Consider the following 17,594-nt stretch of genomic DNA (forward strand, 5'->3'; position numbering starts at 1 on the left):
GGGGGAGAAGCAGCAGAAGAACCTAGCACTGCCCTGGATATATACTGTATGTACATATTGGTCTCGTTATGCACTGGATAGTGTATTATTATATGGTATTAATAATTAAGCCTATTGATGGTCTATAGCAGTGCACCCCTAACAGTACATGTTTTCTAGATCTCCTAGTTGATGCACAGGTGTATTTATTACTGGCTAACACATGTTAAAAGATCCACAGGTTGTGTTAATTATTTCATTTGTGATACTTAGAAGATCATGCAGCATTAGTAATATTCTACTATATTACTATTTCTATTGTGGTCATGGTGTGGGCTGGGATGGGGGGTTTCCAGGCAACCGGAAACCCCCCCCTGCGTTTGCCTATGTGTCTGTGTAAATCCCTATGAACTATGGCCCTCATTCAGAGCCGGACGCTATTTGCGGTCGTTCGTTTAAAAACAAGGGGTGGCTATTCAAATGATCCGTACGCACATTGCAGTCTGTTCACACCTCTAAGTCTGAACGAACGAGCAAAACATACGCTCGTTTATTTGTTAAAAACGCCCCCTGGCCGCACGCATCCTACGTCATGTCCGCTATTTATTAGATTAATCGAGTACATCGACCAGCGTATGAACTGCTCGCTATTCTTGTGGTTGGTGTTTGCTACCACAAATTTGCGTGCAGTTCTGGCTATAAAATAACCCAGTGACGTGGTCAATGACGCTGCTGTTTTAAATATACACACCCATAAAACGCCCGTTTTGACCTTTAAGCACGCCTGCGTTCGGATCTCCACTCCCCATTTTCAAGCACCTTCCCCTGTTACCACCCACATACGCCTCATTCTGTCACTCAAAATAGCAGGCACTCGCTATATAGCGTACAAAGGATTTTCGGCCGCACTGTCTGGTTCGCGCATGCGTACTAAAAAGCGTACGCATGCGCAGATGTGCAAACATCGCTCGGAACGAGCGTACTGCCGCTAACGAGCGGCTCTGAATGAGGGCCCATGTTTGTATGAGAGTAGTGACTATACATCCCTTGTAATTGGCTCTACGTGACTGTTTGCATTATTGCTCCATTGCAATCCAACACTCTTTCTCCTGCAAAATACAGTATAATTATATTGTGATCAGTATTATATCACTTGGATTTGCACTGAGGCAACACAATTCTGTAATATCCAAAAAGACAACTTATATGAAGAAACCGATATCCTGTATAAAATGTATAGCCACCTACACATACACCTAATAAGAGTTTGTGTTGTAATTAATTGTGTTCAAACCTAAAATAAACGTGTTGCTGTTACTTTCTATTCTCTCTCAAAGGCACTAACATGAGGCTGTTTATGCTATTAGAATACTTGCTGACTTTGTCTCCACTGAAAGTGCAATGCAGGGAGGGCACTTGTAAATCACACTATGATAACAGGTGAAAATAGAACTAATAAAAACAGGAAGCTGCATGAATGACAAGTAGAACCAATAAGGTGTTAGAAGTCAACCACAGATAAATATGCACCTGTACACAGTACATATACTGATAATCAGGGCTAGGGGTGTGCGACCAAGGCTTCCGCACAGAGCGCAGGGCTCTGTGGACGGCATCGTTGTTATCCCACGGCCCTTGTTTCTGGCTAGCAGGGTGGAATGGCATCCTGCAGCCAGAATCACTGCTGCAGTGCTGCCTGCGCTACAGATAGGCACCCTGCCATAATTACAGATGCCTGGACTGTCTTCAAGACATTCCTGGCACTGCTGCAGTTCCGGGTGACGGTGACCCTGCACCCTATGCACGACGTCATGACATCATGCGCAAAGTGGGTGGCACAGGATGCTCAGAACCCTTCTTGCGGCTCTGCCAATAATACCTTTTCTTATCCTATACAAACTACATGCATGTACTGTCAGACGTTCTGTGATCTACTGATATAGGAAAGTGTGTAAAAGTAAAATAGCTTTGTAATTGTATCATGTTTGTTTATACATTTAGTATGACTTTCTCTATACCATGGTCACTACACATTTGTCTGTTTCACCAGCAAGACTGGGGATTACAGGCAGGGGCACCGAGAGGGGGGGAGCAGGTACTAATTACCTGGGCCTTGGCTTGTTGGGGGGTCCGGGTTTGATGCAACCTCCCCAACCTCTTACCTGTCAGCAGCCCAGCACACACTGGGAGAATGCTTACTGCTGCCGTTGAGCAGCAGTCTCCTCTCCTCTGCCCGTGGGGGGGGTACGATCACACTGTATGCGCCCCCCTGGATTCGCGGCACTGCAAATAGGGGTTTTTTTATGGGGGCATGGCCCCCTCGATAGTAATGGAGCCCGGGTTGGCTCTCTACGGTCCTGATTACAGATGCCTGCAATTCCCTAAAGTCAAGAAATAATTATAAGATGCTAAAAAAGTCAGAGGGCTTGTAACTTTAATCATTCCTTTACATCATTTATACAATTTTTAAAGAAATATATATCTATAATATCACTTATTACCAATGCCATAATAGGGCTGACTAGCTTCCTGGTACTGCCACGCAATGACGTAACAAGGGGGTGCTGGCTGCACCCGGTATCACCAAGTGAGGGGCGACACCCAAGTGCTGGCTCCCCTGCAGTGACAGGAGCTGGGTGCTGCATTACGTGCAGCACTCGGCTCCTAGCACAGTGAGGGAGCAGGCACTCAAACAGGCTGGTGCCCGAAGCCAGCCTGCACCTCCCACACCCTCGGTGTGAAATAAAAATGAGTGTTTGGGCCGCGAGGCCACGCCCACCCGTGAGGTCATGCCCCTCCTGTGAGGCCATGCGCCCTCAATAGTCGGAGCCGCATCGGGTGCAAAGACAGGTAAGGGCGCCACTGCTGCCATGCACCCTGAGCTCATGACAACATCACAAGCCAAAGGACACTCCAGGTGGCACTGCAGCAGCGATCCTGGCTACATGTTGACGTTCCAGGCACCCTGCTAGCCAGATGCAGGGGTCGTGGGGCAGTGACAGTGTCGCCCATAGGGCTCTGCACTCTGTTTGGGGGCACTGCTTGCACACCCCTAGTTATGGCTATGCTTATTACAAAAAGGGAGCAATGCAGGGCCTTTTTATTGAAACAGTTTATTTATTGTACAATATAATTTGTAAACTATATTAGACACAGTACATGTATCGCACACTTACTATGCACATATAGAAAACAGTGATATAGGATTTGACTAAATGTAAGTGTAGAATGGCACATATAAGAATCCTGTGTTTTCCTCTTTCATAGTCTCAATTTTATTATATATTTTACATACTATATTTTACTGTGTGTATTACGTTTTATGATGTGTATTATTAAGATGATTTTTTGTGGCAAAAAAAAATAAGATGCCTACTCTCTGCTTTCAGGAGATACCTTTGCAATTGTGTTTCTCTACTGAAGTGGAAGGCTCTAGTCTATATACTTCTCATTGAGAGGTCTATTTATTAAACATTATTTGCGGTTCTTGCAAGCTATTAATAATGTACAAACTATTATACGAGGATTGCGAGATTTAAATCAGATATGTGGTTTAGATAAATTGACATATCGCAGACCTGGAGACCCTATTTCTACCTCGTCTATATACGAACATTCGTGCCCTGTGTTCAACTTAAGGCGCACATCCACTAGCAGATATTAATGAGCGATTGCACGATTATGACATCGTAATCGTGCAATCGCTCATTAATCATGCACAAATTGTGCACTATAATGTTGGAAACGACCAGCGATGCGCGCTCCCGCTGGTCGTTTCCGACATCAATCATCGGCCAAACATTCCGGTCAATCTGCTGATAACGACAGATTGGGCATGTTCGGGGATGAGGGAGGGTGCCTGCACTGAACGACTAGTCGTTCAGTGTAGGCACTGCAGGGGGGTGGGGAACGACGGTACGATTACGATGTCTTTCCCTAGTCGCCTAGTGGATGTGCGGCATTAGAGTTGGGCACTGTGGGGCTATTGAACTGGAGGATAGATTTCCCTGAGCTCTCTATGAAAACTATTTTAGATGCTGATACTAAATTAAATAATCTTTTGGTTTCTATTTCATATATGGAATTGCATCAGAAAATCCTACATAGATGCTATTTTACCCCGAAATTGACATTTCTTATAGGTGAGGCGCCTTATTTCCAATAGCTACAAATGTGGGATACCTGATGCGGATATTATGCATTGTTTATGGTTTTGCCCTCAGGTACAAGCATTATGGACAGCCCTTCAAGTATATATTACTAATATTTTAAAGTTGGAATTCACAATTGATAATACTTGGGCCTTATGGGGTATTTATCCCCATGGGAATATGTGTATATTGCCAAAAGGCAACTGCATACTACTAATTAAACTGGCAGCAGCGGCAAAGAAAGGTATTCTATCACAGTGGATGTCTCCTGATCCCTTGCCCATAGCTCTGTTCTTTCCTAAATTCTCTTTTCTATTTTTTTATGGACTGGACAGAGACCTACTAGCGGTCAGGGTTAATGCTTCGGCTGGGGGGCAGTGAAAGGGATCCCCTGGCTGTGGCATTAGCCCCCTGCTAAAAAAAGTCCAGTGCTGGTTCTGGATAATACAGGGGTACCCTATGCATTTTTTTCCCCTGTATTTCCAGAACCAGGTCTGGATCAGAGCCCAGTGCTGGTTGCTAAAGTACGGGGGACACCTACGTTGTTTGCCCCCTGTATTTTGGCAACCAGGACTTGTTCTGAATAGCCCGGTACTGGTTGTGCTTAAGTACGGGGTTCCCCCAATGTTGTTTGTCCCCCATATTTTGCATAACCAGCACTGGGTCACTAAAGCCTGGGGCTGGTTGCTCTTTTGGGGGAGGGGTCACGCCATTTTTTTATTTTGATTTTGCACAAGTTTATTTTTATTAGACACAGGAGCACGGACAGAGATCCGTCTTCTCTTGTACATTATGCCTCTTATACATTTTGCCACACAGTAATGCCCCTTACACTGCACAGTAATGCCCTTTACAGATTATGCCACATAGTAGCAGTGCCCAATGTAACACATTATTCCACACAATAGTAGTTCCCCCTTACACATTATGCCACACAGTAATGTCCCTAATAACATTATACCACTCAGTAATGCCCCTTAAACATTCCCCCCCCCCTCTGCAGCAACACACCTCACCATGTCCCTCCAGCAGCCTCTCACCTGCCATAAGCAGCCAGCAGGTGTGAATTTGGGGCTGGGCCACCAGCTAATTACAGCTGGTGCACCAGCAGGCAGCGGCAGATATGGACAGACAGTGCTGGCTCTGATTGCCTCGAGACCAGCGGCACTCCATGTCTCTCCATGTCTGCCTGCCGGTGCGCCAGCTGTAATCAGCTGGCAGGCCGGCACCAAATCAACACCACTGTCACCTGGGCCCTCTTGATTGCACTGATTGAATCAGCCCACCTTGTGTGTGTGACAGGGTGCTGGGAGAGCAGTGGGTCACAGAGGTAGCTAAATAGCAGCCACACCCCTTGCAGCCACTAAATGCATGCATGTTAGTAAACAATGGGGTCCTTTTCAGGATCAATGGAATGGGGTTATAGCTGAGGACAATGTAAACAAATAAAGGCTGCAGGTGTACTTCAGGGTCCAGTCTTCAACCCCAGGCAACGCTGGGTATCACAGCTAGTAGAAGATAAACAGGGTATCACATGGAACAGAACTTGCACATATGTGTCGGCTCACAGAAGTGTACGTCTTGTACATGTCCTCTCTCTGCCCAGAGAAAAGGCCTCAGAATAACAGCATGCTGTCTGAGCTAGAAAAGACACAATACACTTGTTAATTATGAGGGCACTCATTATTTATTGATTAAGGGGGGGCAATTGTTAATATTAATGCATACCTATATTTAGAGGACAATGTTATTTATAAATTATAATAATTCAGATTTAATTGTTAATGGGGCAATAAAAAAAATATTTTTTATGAGGGCAACACTTATTATTTCATGTTGTGGACATAATCTCCTGAGACCGGAGGCAAGACTGCACTAAGACGTGGGTACCCGCGAATGGGGTTCTGCCTTACCTGTTCCCTGGATTCCAGGCTGCAGTCTGGGGTCTGGTGAGCCTGCTGGCTAGTCCCACTTGGAGCCCCACCGGGAGTACCCAGCACAGGCTTGGTGTCACAGCGCCGTGGAGAGGTAATGGGGTGGCAGCACAGACGTCCGGAGGACTGCTCACCTGTTTGGTAAAAAATAAAAAATAAATGAAATCATAAAATTAAAGCTTGGGTTGCTTAATGTAGCCCTCTGTTATAATGGTGGTCCAGCTCCTACCAGACACCAACGAAACTGAAGTGCCCTCAGGCTGTGGGCGGGGTATGGGTTAAGGACCAGAGCATCCTGGGATTGAAAAGCTTTGCTGTTGGTGTCCGGTCCTCCAGATCCCACCTACACCCCAATGTCTCCCTGTGGAACTCTATTGACCCTGGGAGAAATTATAATTATTTTTATTTATTTATTTTAAAGCAGTAGCCCAGCTGCAAGCAGCACCTGATCAACCAAAAGACTAGGGATGGCCATCGACCATTGAAAGTTGGTGGTTTTTGCCATCAATGGCAGAGATCCAATGGTTCTCTGTCCTCGATAGCAGACTGGGAATGGATGATTTTTTTTTTTTTGGTTCCCAACATCACTGGGCTTAGCTCTGCCCCCAGTGGCTCACTAAGCCCCACCTGATAAGCCTCAGTGCTGATTGGTTCACAGTCTGCCGTGACTCCAGGCAGTGGTGGCCATCAAGGGGTGCAAACCATCGATTGTTCACCATAGATGGTTTTGTGCCATCAATGGTAATCACCAATTGAACCATCGATGGTGGACAGCCCACCAATAGCCATCCATGCAATAGACTGATCTGGCTGTAGCCACTAATTGCAGTCATTCGTTTCTCCCCTTAAGTCCTCTCTCCCCTACGAACTTCTGTCCACTGATAGTAGGAACCACCTGACCTATAGTCAGAAAGTTTGAGCAAAAACTTACAGAGTATAAAAAGTGGAATATAGGGCCTGATTCAGACCCACTCGCGAGCGGCTGTCCGCTCGCAAGTGGGTCGATGGTCTGCACTGAGCATGCGCACGACGGAGGGAGCTCCGTCGTGCGCATGCGCCAGACACGACGAGCGAAGGACTTTCCTTCGCTCGTTGTGTCCGATCAAAGGGGGCGTGCTGTCAATGTTGATTGACAGCACGCCCCCTTTGGTGGGCGTGCCGGGGGCGTGCCTCCCTGACGGGGGCGTTCCCACGGGAACGCCTCCCGTCAGAAGCCGGCCCACTGACATCACTAGTGATGTCAGTGGGAGTGATTTTGGCTCTGATAGAGCCAAAATCACTCCGGAGCTTGCGGTTGAAAACCTCAACCGCAGGCTCCGGCTCGCAATTTCGATGGTCGCGATGGTCACGACCATCGCGGCCATCAAAATGCACGCTCGTATAGCCTGTGGGTGGTGACCCACAGCTATACGAGCGTCCAGGAGGACGCTCCATGAAAATGGAGCCCGGCCCTCATGCAGAGCGTGCGCTCTGCTCAGAGCGTACGGCTCTGAATGAGGGCCATAGTTTGTTCCCTGGATCCCCCACAAGAATACAATTACAGAAAAACAAACTATCCCTCCAGATAAACTGTACACTTTGCCTATCACTAAAACAAGGTTTAACTGCCAAAAAATTTTTTTTTACCAGAGGGGCCATTAATATTAACTGAAAGAATGATTGTTAAACATAGAGAAAAGTAACAAAAACAGTCTAAAATAAAAGGTTAAGGTGGGTATAAATTATTAGACAATATTTCGCCCGATCCAACAGATCACTGGGTACACACATCGTTTAGTGTGTACCCAGCTTTACGGACTGTGTTGTAAGAATGGAATATTAAAATAAATAAACGAAAATATTGCAAAACAATCATGAATAAAACATAATCCCACTATAGATACGTTTGAAACAGCAATCTCTAATGTATATATTTACAAGTGTTGATATAATGAAACTGGTGGAAACTGAATTAAAAATAATTGTTTCATAATAAGCTCAAACTGTAACTGTTTCACCTTGCTGTGTTCTTTAGTCCAGTAGGAAATATTCTCCCACACGACATACAAAACAGCCAATATGTTAGTAAAATGGGCACTGCCAATGCGACTTGCTCTTCTCTAAACCCTGCCACCTTACATGTCTTCAGACCTTGCACATCTTTGACAGTCTAATTAACAATAGTAAATTAGGCAGGGACTCTTTGTTTTTACAGTCATAGTGAGGCCAACAATTTTTTCTTAATCACTGTACTCGGACAACTCCCAGTCGTTGCAGAAACCTTCAGCACTCACTCTAAATACAATTGCATAATCAGTGGAAAGAAATTATATTAATGTCTGCACCTCCAGAAACAGAGTAGCTATTACACACATCTGAATTAGAGATGTGCGCCGACCCCTGTGTTTTGGATCTGGATCTCCCTTGGTTTTGGATCTGGATTGTTTTGCCAATATCTCACCTCCGTGTTTTGTTTTCGTGTTTTGGTTTTGGATCTGGATTTTTTCTTAAAAAATAAAAAAAAACAGCTAAAATCACATAAAATGGGCCTTTTTGTTCCTACAGTATTAATAACCTCAATAACATTTATTTCCACTCGTTTCCAGTCGATTTTGACCACCTCACAGCTCACAATATTGATTTGTTCATCTTGTTTAGGCCCAAAATTTCCACCAAGATAGCTGGCTGACTAAGCTAAGCTGCAGCAGTGGGCGGCACAAACACATGGCAGTTCAACTTCAAACATGGCACATCAGGAAACACTTTTATTATTCAAGAGAGGCCTGAAGGAGTTGAAGTATGTATGTAGTTGAAGGTAGGGAAGGGACAGGAAGGATTGATTGGTAGTAAATTTTATTTCATTTTTTGATTCAAAAGAAAATTTATGAGGGAGAAGGGGAGGGGAGGAGGCATTTACAAAAAATTGTGATACAGTACATTTACATCAGTCCTTGCCACAGAAGAATCATCCTTGAGCATGGCTGCTGCTGCTGGTGGGAGTTGATTTTCTCATCCCAGAAGAGGACCAGGAAGAGTGTTTTCCAAAAAAATAAACAATTGACTTAAATAATGCTTTGCAAATCTTCTATAAAGGCATATCCCAACCTGTACAGGGACATAAAAAAACATAATAAGTGGCCTTCAAACTGCCTTTGTTCCCAATGTCCACTTAACCATATGAGATATGTGAACAAGCGGAACAGAGCAGCAAATGCAACATTTCAGATTTAAGGTTTAAGTCTTACGTTGTGTCTTTCTAGGGAATTCTTTCTTGAGTGCCATGCCTGCTTGCTGGGAGTGGATTTTTTTCATCCCAGAAGGGGACCAGGAAGCGTGCTTTCCAAAAATAAATAAACAATTGACTTAAATAATCCTTTGCAAACCTTCTGTTCTGTAACGGAATTTCTCCACACATGGCTTATTGATCAACCATGGCGACTGGATTAGTGTCATAAGGAAGAGGAGGCTGCAAACTGGGTATCATGTTATGAGTTGGCCATATGGGGTATGTTGCTGTTAAGGGATCAGGCTGGTTATCAGTGGACACATTATTATAGTTGTTGTTATTTTGAGTTGCCATCTCCTGAAGGGTGTTTACCAACAGACAGAGACTACCTACCTATCAGCTCAGGCATAGACACTTCCTGAGGAACAGAGCTCTGTTCTCTGGAGGGGAGCCAAATAGGTAGGAGCCCCTGTTCCAACATCAGAAGCTCTTATCTCTCCACATCATCTATTATAGATAAAAAAAAATGTCATCGGGGACATCGGGACATCTAGCTCCTCTTTCTGTACCCTGCTCACCCTTTTTGGACAGGAAGTCCAGGATGGATGGTTTGGAAGAAGAAGGCCTAGCAACAGATGGGGATGGTCATTATCAAGACCTGGTCCCCCCCAGTGGGTGTAGTCTAGGAGGTATTGGTTGGCGTGCAGGCAGCGAAATAACAAAGACCTCCATGTTGTCTGTGCTTACTATTCTGTATTTCAGTTTGCGATTCAGGTAGGAATAAAGTCGGCTACAGAACACAGTGACAGAATCACTGGATGTCTTAGTGCATTCAGGCCAAATACGATCCATGAATTCCCAGACAGATTCCGGACAGATGAATCCTTTGCTTGTAATAATCTTTGGTAATTCCTGGTGTTATAGCCAGACACTTTGTAGGCTGTAACTTTGAACTGCTTTATAGAAAACATGTGAATGAAACTTTCCACACTGCAGAACATGATGGAGAAATCGCTTGAAGTTCAGCACCTAGAGCATATTTTTCATGTTCTCTGAGGCCTCTCCTGACTTTTGTTTACCCTTTTGAATAGAACAGTTTTAGAATTTAGGATGTCTACTCTATATAGGTTTGTAAATAAATATAGGGTTTAGTTTTTTTAGAGCATATAACTTTATAAGCTGTTAGGATAACATTTCTGCTATGTTTAAGATTAAAAAAAATGTTGTAACCCAATAACTTCATAAAAAAAGTTTTATTGCAATATTCATGCAGCCCCTTGACAGACAGCAGCACAGCACCCCTGCACAGCTACGCCGATGACAGGTGTGGCAAACATGCACACAATAAAAATTGTTTATTTATTATTTTGGGCAGCAGCCCCTCGACAGACAGGAGCACAGCACCCCTGCACACTTACACTGATGACAGTGACAGCCAGGTGTGGCTGACATGCACACAATAAAAATTGTTTATTATTCTGGGCAGCAGCCCCTCGACAGACAGGAGCACAGCACCCCTGCGCACCTACACCGATGACAGTGACAGCCAGGTGTGGCTGACACGCACACAAAAAAAAGACAATATATTTTAAAAAAAATTCAGCTCCAGAACTTGGGCCCAGAGCACAGATTAATCACGACTGGAGTCAGGCAGCACTAGGTTGCAAGTTGCGTTGCTGGCTGGATACATGCACACACACAGACAGTTAACGTTAAAGATTAAAAAAAAGACGATTTTTTTTTTTTTTTTTTATGCTCCAGAACTTGGGCCCAGAGCACCAATTGGTTGGGCAGCACTAGGTTGCAAGTTGCGTTGCTGGCTGGATACATGCACACACACAGACAGTTAAAGTTAAAGATAAAAAAAAAAAGAAATTTTTTTTTTTTTTTATGCTCCAGAGCTTGGGCCCAGAGCACCGATTGATCACGACTGGAGTTGGGCAGCACTAGGTTGCAACTTGCGTTGCTGGCTGGATCTTGTGCAGTAAGCCTAACACGCACACACATAGAGAAAAATATTACACTAGAAGACACTTTATTTTTATTATTTTTTTTTTTTAAATGTATATATATATTTTTGGAAGTCCAGAACTTGGGCCCAGATGGATGCAGCACCAGCCCAGATGTATTCTGCACCAGCCCAGATGGACACATCAGACAGCAGAGCACCAGCCCAGAATGGATCAGCACTGCAGCACCCCAGGACACAGAAGACAGCAGAGCACCAGCCCAGAATGGATCACCACTCAGCAGCACCAGCCCGGAATGGGTCAGCAGTGCACCAGCCCAGGACACAGCACCACTCTCCCAGCCCTACACTACCCACCCTCCCTATTCAGTCTCCACAGCCGAAGTGAAATGGCGTCCACCGCGTGGTCCCTATATACTACATTGATCATAGAGACGTAAGCTTGCGAACTGCGAAATTTCCGACTATGGTTTTGCCTCAGTTTCGAGATCCGAGTCAGGCGGGAAACTCCGAGCCTGCTTAGATCCGACCCGGATCTGCCAAATTCGAGTGGGCTCTGTTCTCTGAGAACCGAACACGCTCATCTCTAATCTGAATTAACTTTGTGCGGTTCTAATATAGAACTTAGTAACAGGAGAAAGCATGTCATGTGGACTATTGCTGGACTAACCAGGTTCTGATTTACACATCTGACCAGTTTGGTGCAGTGTCTCCTCACCAGGTGCATATTTCCAATGTGAAACCAGAGCCAGGCATTTTGAGCACGAAGTGGGCAATCCCAGTTGGCAGGGACACACATTTCTCAGAAAAGATTACGCAGCGTCACTTTTCCTGGCTCGGTTTGGAAAGGGAATCCAGTCAGAATAAATGAGCTTCCTTTACTACCTCACAAGCCAGTCCCCCGAATGCATTGTTTTTTAAATTAAAAAAGGATTACTCTCTAAAGTAATTTATATTTAATAATTTAGATCATGGGTTGTTAGTTGTGACCCAAAAATGGGCCCACATATTGATAATGTGGAATCACAGTTTTGCATAGCAATTAATTATATTTTATTTTGTACAACACCCACTTTCCTAACAGTTGCATTTCAATAAAAATACTATACTACCTCTATCTAATAAAAAAAGCAATAAATAATTTTGGTTGAATAATTGATCTCAAAGTTGATTTCCAGAGACACATGTGAGTGTAGACAAAAAGTATCAGAACCTCTGGCTTATATAATTGTATGGGGTCGATCCTATCAAGTGCGAGGGGGGCCAGTTGACGTTGGAACCGTGTAGACCATCTCACCCTGGACTTGCAGATTTTTGTGCGCAGGCATATTGACACACTTATGCCAAAAGGAACTGGTGAATAGAATCGACCCCTATTACTGAACATTTGTAGGCATCATGTTTCTGAAACACGTCATCTTACATATTTATAGCAGTTTAAAATTATTTGCTTTATTAAAAAAGATTTTGATATTTTTATCTGTTTCTGTTGGCTGTCAGTCCTGTTTTCCTTACAAATAATAGTATAATTTTTTTTTACAAAGCCATGTTAAGGGTATTAATATCTATAGTATTTTATCATGTAATTTTTACTGTTTCAATATTTTTCATGTAGCTAAAGTAGGCGTATTTTGTGTTGGTGCTATTATTATAGCGCAAACATATACATTGCTATGTGGTGTTATCGATAATATAATTTTCATTAAACCAAAATATTTTGCTGTACCCTACAAAGCAAGAAGCTGACATGTGGATTCAAGATTAATATTAAGAACATGAGTTTACAGTCTAATGCAGATATAGGCAATTTGCGTATCTACAGTTTTTATGAAACTAGTCCCAGCAGGCCGCAGGGTACTTACATTTGTTAAATATACTACATTACAGTAATAATTTTCTCAGTAACTTCTCTCAATTAAAAACTGATAAGGCGTGCTGGACGGGATGTAGTTAATAGATTAAATCCCGATAGTACCTGCCCAACACAGACTTAAGATAGGCATCGAAATATCAACACCTATCTTAATCCCGACGCTGGAAGACTGACCCCTGCCATCCTGATCGTCATGTGCCAGGTAAGTATAACACTTAGCCCGGGGATGGGGGGTTAGGTATAGGGACCCCGGGGGGACTTAGGGTTAGGCACCCCCCAGGGGAAGGTTAGGTCAGGCTAGGGGAGGGGGATTAGAGTCAGGCACCACCGGGGGGAGGTTGGGGTTAGGCACCCCCTTGGAGGGTTAGGTTTAGGGTGCGAGGAGGGAGAGTTAGGTTTAGGCACCCCTGGGGAGAGGTTAGGGTTAGGCACTGGGGGGGTGGTTAGGGATAGGCACCCCTAAAGGAGGGTTAGGGGAGGGTTAGGATACTTACCACCGAGCGTCGGGATCTCCTACTGTCGGCCTTCCACTGTCGGGATTTGAACCAGCGGCTTTTGATCCATCGGTATTCTATTCCATTCCTGCTGGACTTGTAAAAAAAATAGAGATATAATAGAGATACATGTTGCCTATACTATTATAAATGTATATATATTTTTTGTGTATTTCTAGTTTTTGTGGGTTTTGTAACTGCAAATGAGTCTGCATGTAAGGACCAAGATCATTCACTCTCTAGAGGATGTGACTGCTGATATTTTTATTCTATAGTACTATATATTTTTTTCTAGCAATAATAAAAATATCAGCAGTCACATCCTATAGAGAGTGAATGATCTTGGTCCTTACATGCAGACTTAAGCTTATTCTACTTGCATTGAAATCATCCCAGACCAAGTCATTATGGTTGACAGTAGAGTGCAGCAGCAGCCTAGTGCCATGTGTTCTCACTCTGTAAAGAAATGAGAAGAAATGTTACATGACCTTAGAAGTGTCCTAACCACATCAGTTTATGTGATTTCCATTTCTGCACCTGGATTGCAATTCCATGCTTCATCTGTTTATGCAAACGATTTACAAACAGCTTACATCAACTGCTTTAAAGCAGATCTCTTTTTGATTTGGTCCTTTTCTGCTAAACATGCAGATTAAACAAGGGCCTTCTGATAAAGATAATTACAAGAGGACTACGTATTAACTTTACATTATTAAAGAAAGACCCAAATCTCCCTTTGCAAGCTGTTCCCAGGATTAGCAAAATAATAACTTTCATTTAGGATAATTGTAATTTGAATTGCTTGGGTTTATGGTTTGCTTTTGACAATTACAATTTATTCTTGGCTCTGGAGGAAGCAGAGATCTAATTATTCAGATATTTTATCAGGTACCAATAAGAGGTATCATTTTCAAGAGAATGAACCGGATTGTAACACTCTTATGTGGTCACTGACCTAGTGAAAACAATAACGAAAAAAGTTTTTTGTTCATCCAAGGAAGGTACTGGGAAAAGCATCCTCTGCTCAACTCTGATCACAGTTAGAGCGAGTGACAAATAATTACATGGATTATCCATCTAAAAAGCATTGGCCATTTTTCTTTCATATGAACAAAATATTTTATACCAAGACTGTAAATGATCTATTTATTTATAGTTACCCATCCTGCTGAAGGCGCAATGTGCAAAGAGAGCATAACATTAATCCCAATGCTTCCAGTTTGCATGGTAATTGATTTAATAGGTCTTTAGACCCATTTTTTAATGTCATTCTCCTGCATCGCTAATACGCTATCAGTATTCTTAGTGCTTAGAGTGTGCACCTGCATTTATTTTTCCTGCATGGCACTACAAGTCTCAGCATCAGGGCCATAACTAGGGGTGTGTGACCAGTGCTACCACACAGAGGACCTCATTCAGAGTCGGTCGAAGCGGCCGCACGGTCGTATGGAAAAAGGGGCCGGATATTCAAATGATTCCCTTGCAAGTTGCGTCCCTAAATTCGGATCGGTAGTTCGCCGACCAAGGGGAGGATGCGGTCGGAAGACAAAAAAATACGCCCCCTTCTCGTACGCTTTGCACGTCATCTCCGGGCATATAAGGATTAATCGAGACCATCGGGAACCATCGGAACTGGTCGTAGAGCTTAAGGTTGACCATACCCTCTCTTAAGCTCTACGATCATGTCAGTGTAAAAACCTCCCATGTCACATGTGCCATGACGCTACTTTGTTAATTATGCACTCCCATAATCCGTATGCACTCCCATAAAACGCCGTTCGCATAATGAGGCACGCCTGCGTTCGGATCTCCACTCCCCCGTTTTCAAGCACCTTCCCCTGTTACCACCCACAAACGCCTCCATCTGTCACTCAAACTACCGACCTGGCTGTGTTCAAGGAGATAGAAATTTCTGATCGTAGTGGCTAGTTTGCGCACGCGCATTGCAAACTTTACGTTTTCGCAGTATAGCGAACATCGGTGGCGTACGACCGTACGGCCGCTTCGACCGACTCTGAATGAGGTCCAGAGTGCGGGGCCCTGTGGGTGGCACCGTCACCACCCCTTGCTTCTGACTAGCAGGGTGCCTGTAACTGCACCCTGTAGCCAGGATAATTGTGGCAGTGCGCTCATAGCATCCTTGGGACACAACAGGCAGGCACCCTGCCATGTGTACAGCTGCACTAAGTCTCTTTAAGGCTCTCCGGGAACTGGTGCACTTCCGGGTGGTGGCAGCCCCGCCCCCTATGCACGACATCATGCTCAAAGGGGGAGTGCCCGGCACAGGGTGCCGTAAAGCCCTGTTACAACATTGCTCAGCATGGTAGCACTTCTTATTATGTTTAAAATTAGGGTGTGCAGTCCAGCCCCCCCTTGTCAGTATTTTTGCATATATAAAGTTCACTTGAAGGTAGAGCCTCCTGTTGCCTGATACTAGCACCCTTCCCATCTATCCTTGATTTTAATCAGCACAGTTTTTCTGCATTGCTGTCTACATAAGAATGTGCACAATTATGGTAAGTCCTATTGGTATAGCCTATTGTGGTGGTGTCAGGCGAAATGTGAAAGGGACTGTTACACCACACAGAGAGTCCTTAACCAGGATGCCAGGTTTATTGATATCAACAGGCTAACAGGTAACAGTGATAACATAGCGGTATCACCGGTAAGCAGAATAGCAAAATCGCAGGAGTTAACAGCACTATTTAGGTGTCTCATCCTCAGGAGCTAAATACTGTGCATCCTCACAGTACTGTGACACTCTACATTTTAAAGATGGTGCCTGGTGCACCTGAGCAGTACCCCAGCGGTGACATCATAAGATCGGAGGTCACGTCTCCCTTTGACTCTAGATCCACGTACCCAGCATGTATAGTAGAGAGGGAAGACCGTACCAGAGTGCACTGCTCTCTAACAGCTGCCCTTGCTCTGGGCCATCTCTGGTTACATAAAAACATATATCACACTTTAATCAATAATCATTTGGCATCCTGTCATCCTGTAACCAGAAACATTTGGGTTATGCATCAAAAAACAATGAAAGATATCAACACATATCCACACGCTTTTAGGAACACACTCTATTGTTATGCTTTATGTTGATAGTTTCATCGTGTTCCTTGGCTGACTCTGTAAGTGCCATATACTCTGCCTCAGTGGTGGGGTGGGTAGGGTAACAGTGGGTTGCTTCCTGCTTGCCCAGCTGATGGCTGCACTTGCCAGTACAAATAGATATTCCATGTAGGAACTAGAGAAAGCCTCATCTGCTCCCCAGTCAGCATCACAGAAGGATTTCAGCTTAGAGATTCCATGCTTTGAAAACACCAATTTCAAGGAACTTGGACCCTTTAGATACTTCAGGATTCTGTTAACTGCAACCAAGTGTTGCTTCCCAGGATTAATTGCAAACTGACTCATTTGGTTTATGGCATGTATAATGTCAGTATGAGTTCCAATACTTGCATACATTTAAGCTCCCAACAGTGCTCTAATAAGGAATCCTTATCATATCCTCTATGTTTTCCTCGCTTGTTGGTGATATGGCTTTTGTTAATTTAGTGCCTTTGTTATTGGGAGTATTTACTGACTTTACTTCTGACATTGCATACTTATTATTTACTACATTAATATATCCTTATTTTTCAACTGTGAAGATTCCTTTAGTCAAATTTTACCAGCTTCACAAGTCTGATGTGATGTGCAGGCCCTAAGTTTTTCAACTTGAACGTCTGCTCTAAAAGATGCTTGACACTGGCTATGTGCCTTTTTTAACCTGCTAGTAACAAGTCATCCACATACACAACAATGATGAAGAGTCTCTACTGAAGAGCTGCTCTGTTGTTTTGTGGTATAGACAGTGATCAGTCTCTGAATGCACAAAGTCCATTTGTAAAAGTACTAATGCGTATAACTTAACAAACCAGCAGCGGATGCTTTACCTGAGACCGTACAATGCTTTCTTTAATAGACAGACAATATCTGTTAGAATA

This window comes from Taudactylus pleione, unplaced genomic scaffold, assembly GCF_031769625.1.
Source record: "Taudactylus pleione unplaced genomic scaffold, aTauple2 ptg000201l, whole genome shotgun sequence".
In the NCBI taxonomy this organism is placed as follows: domain Eukaryota; kingdom Metazoa; phylum Chordata; class Amphibia; order Anura; family Myobatrachidae; genus Taudactylus; species Taudactylus pleione.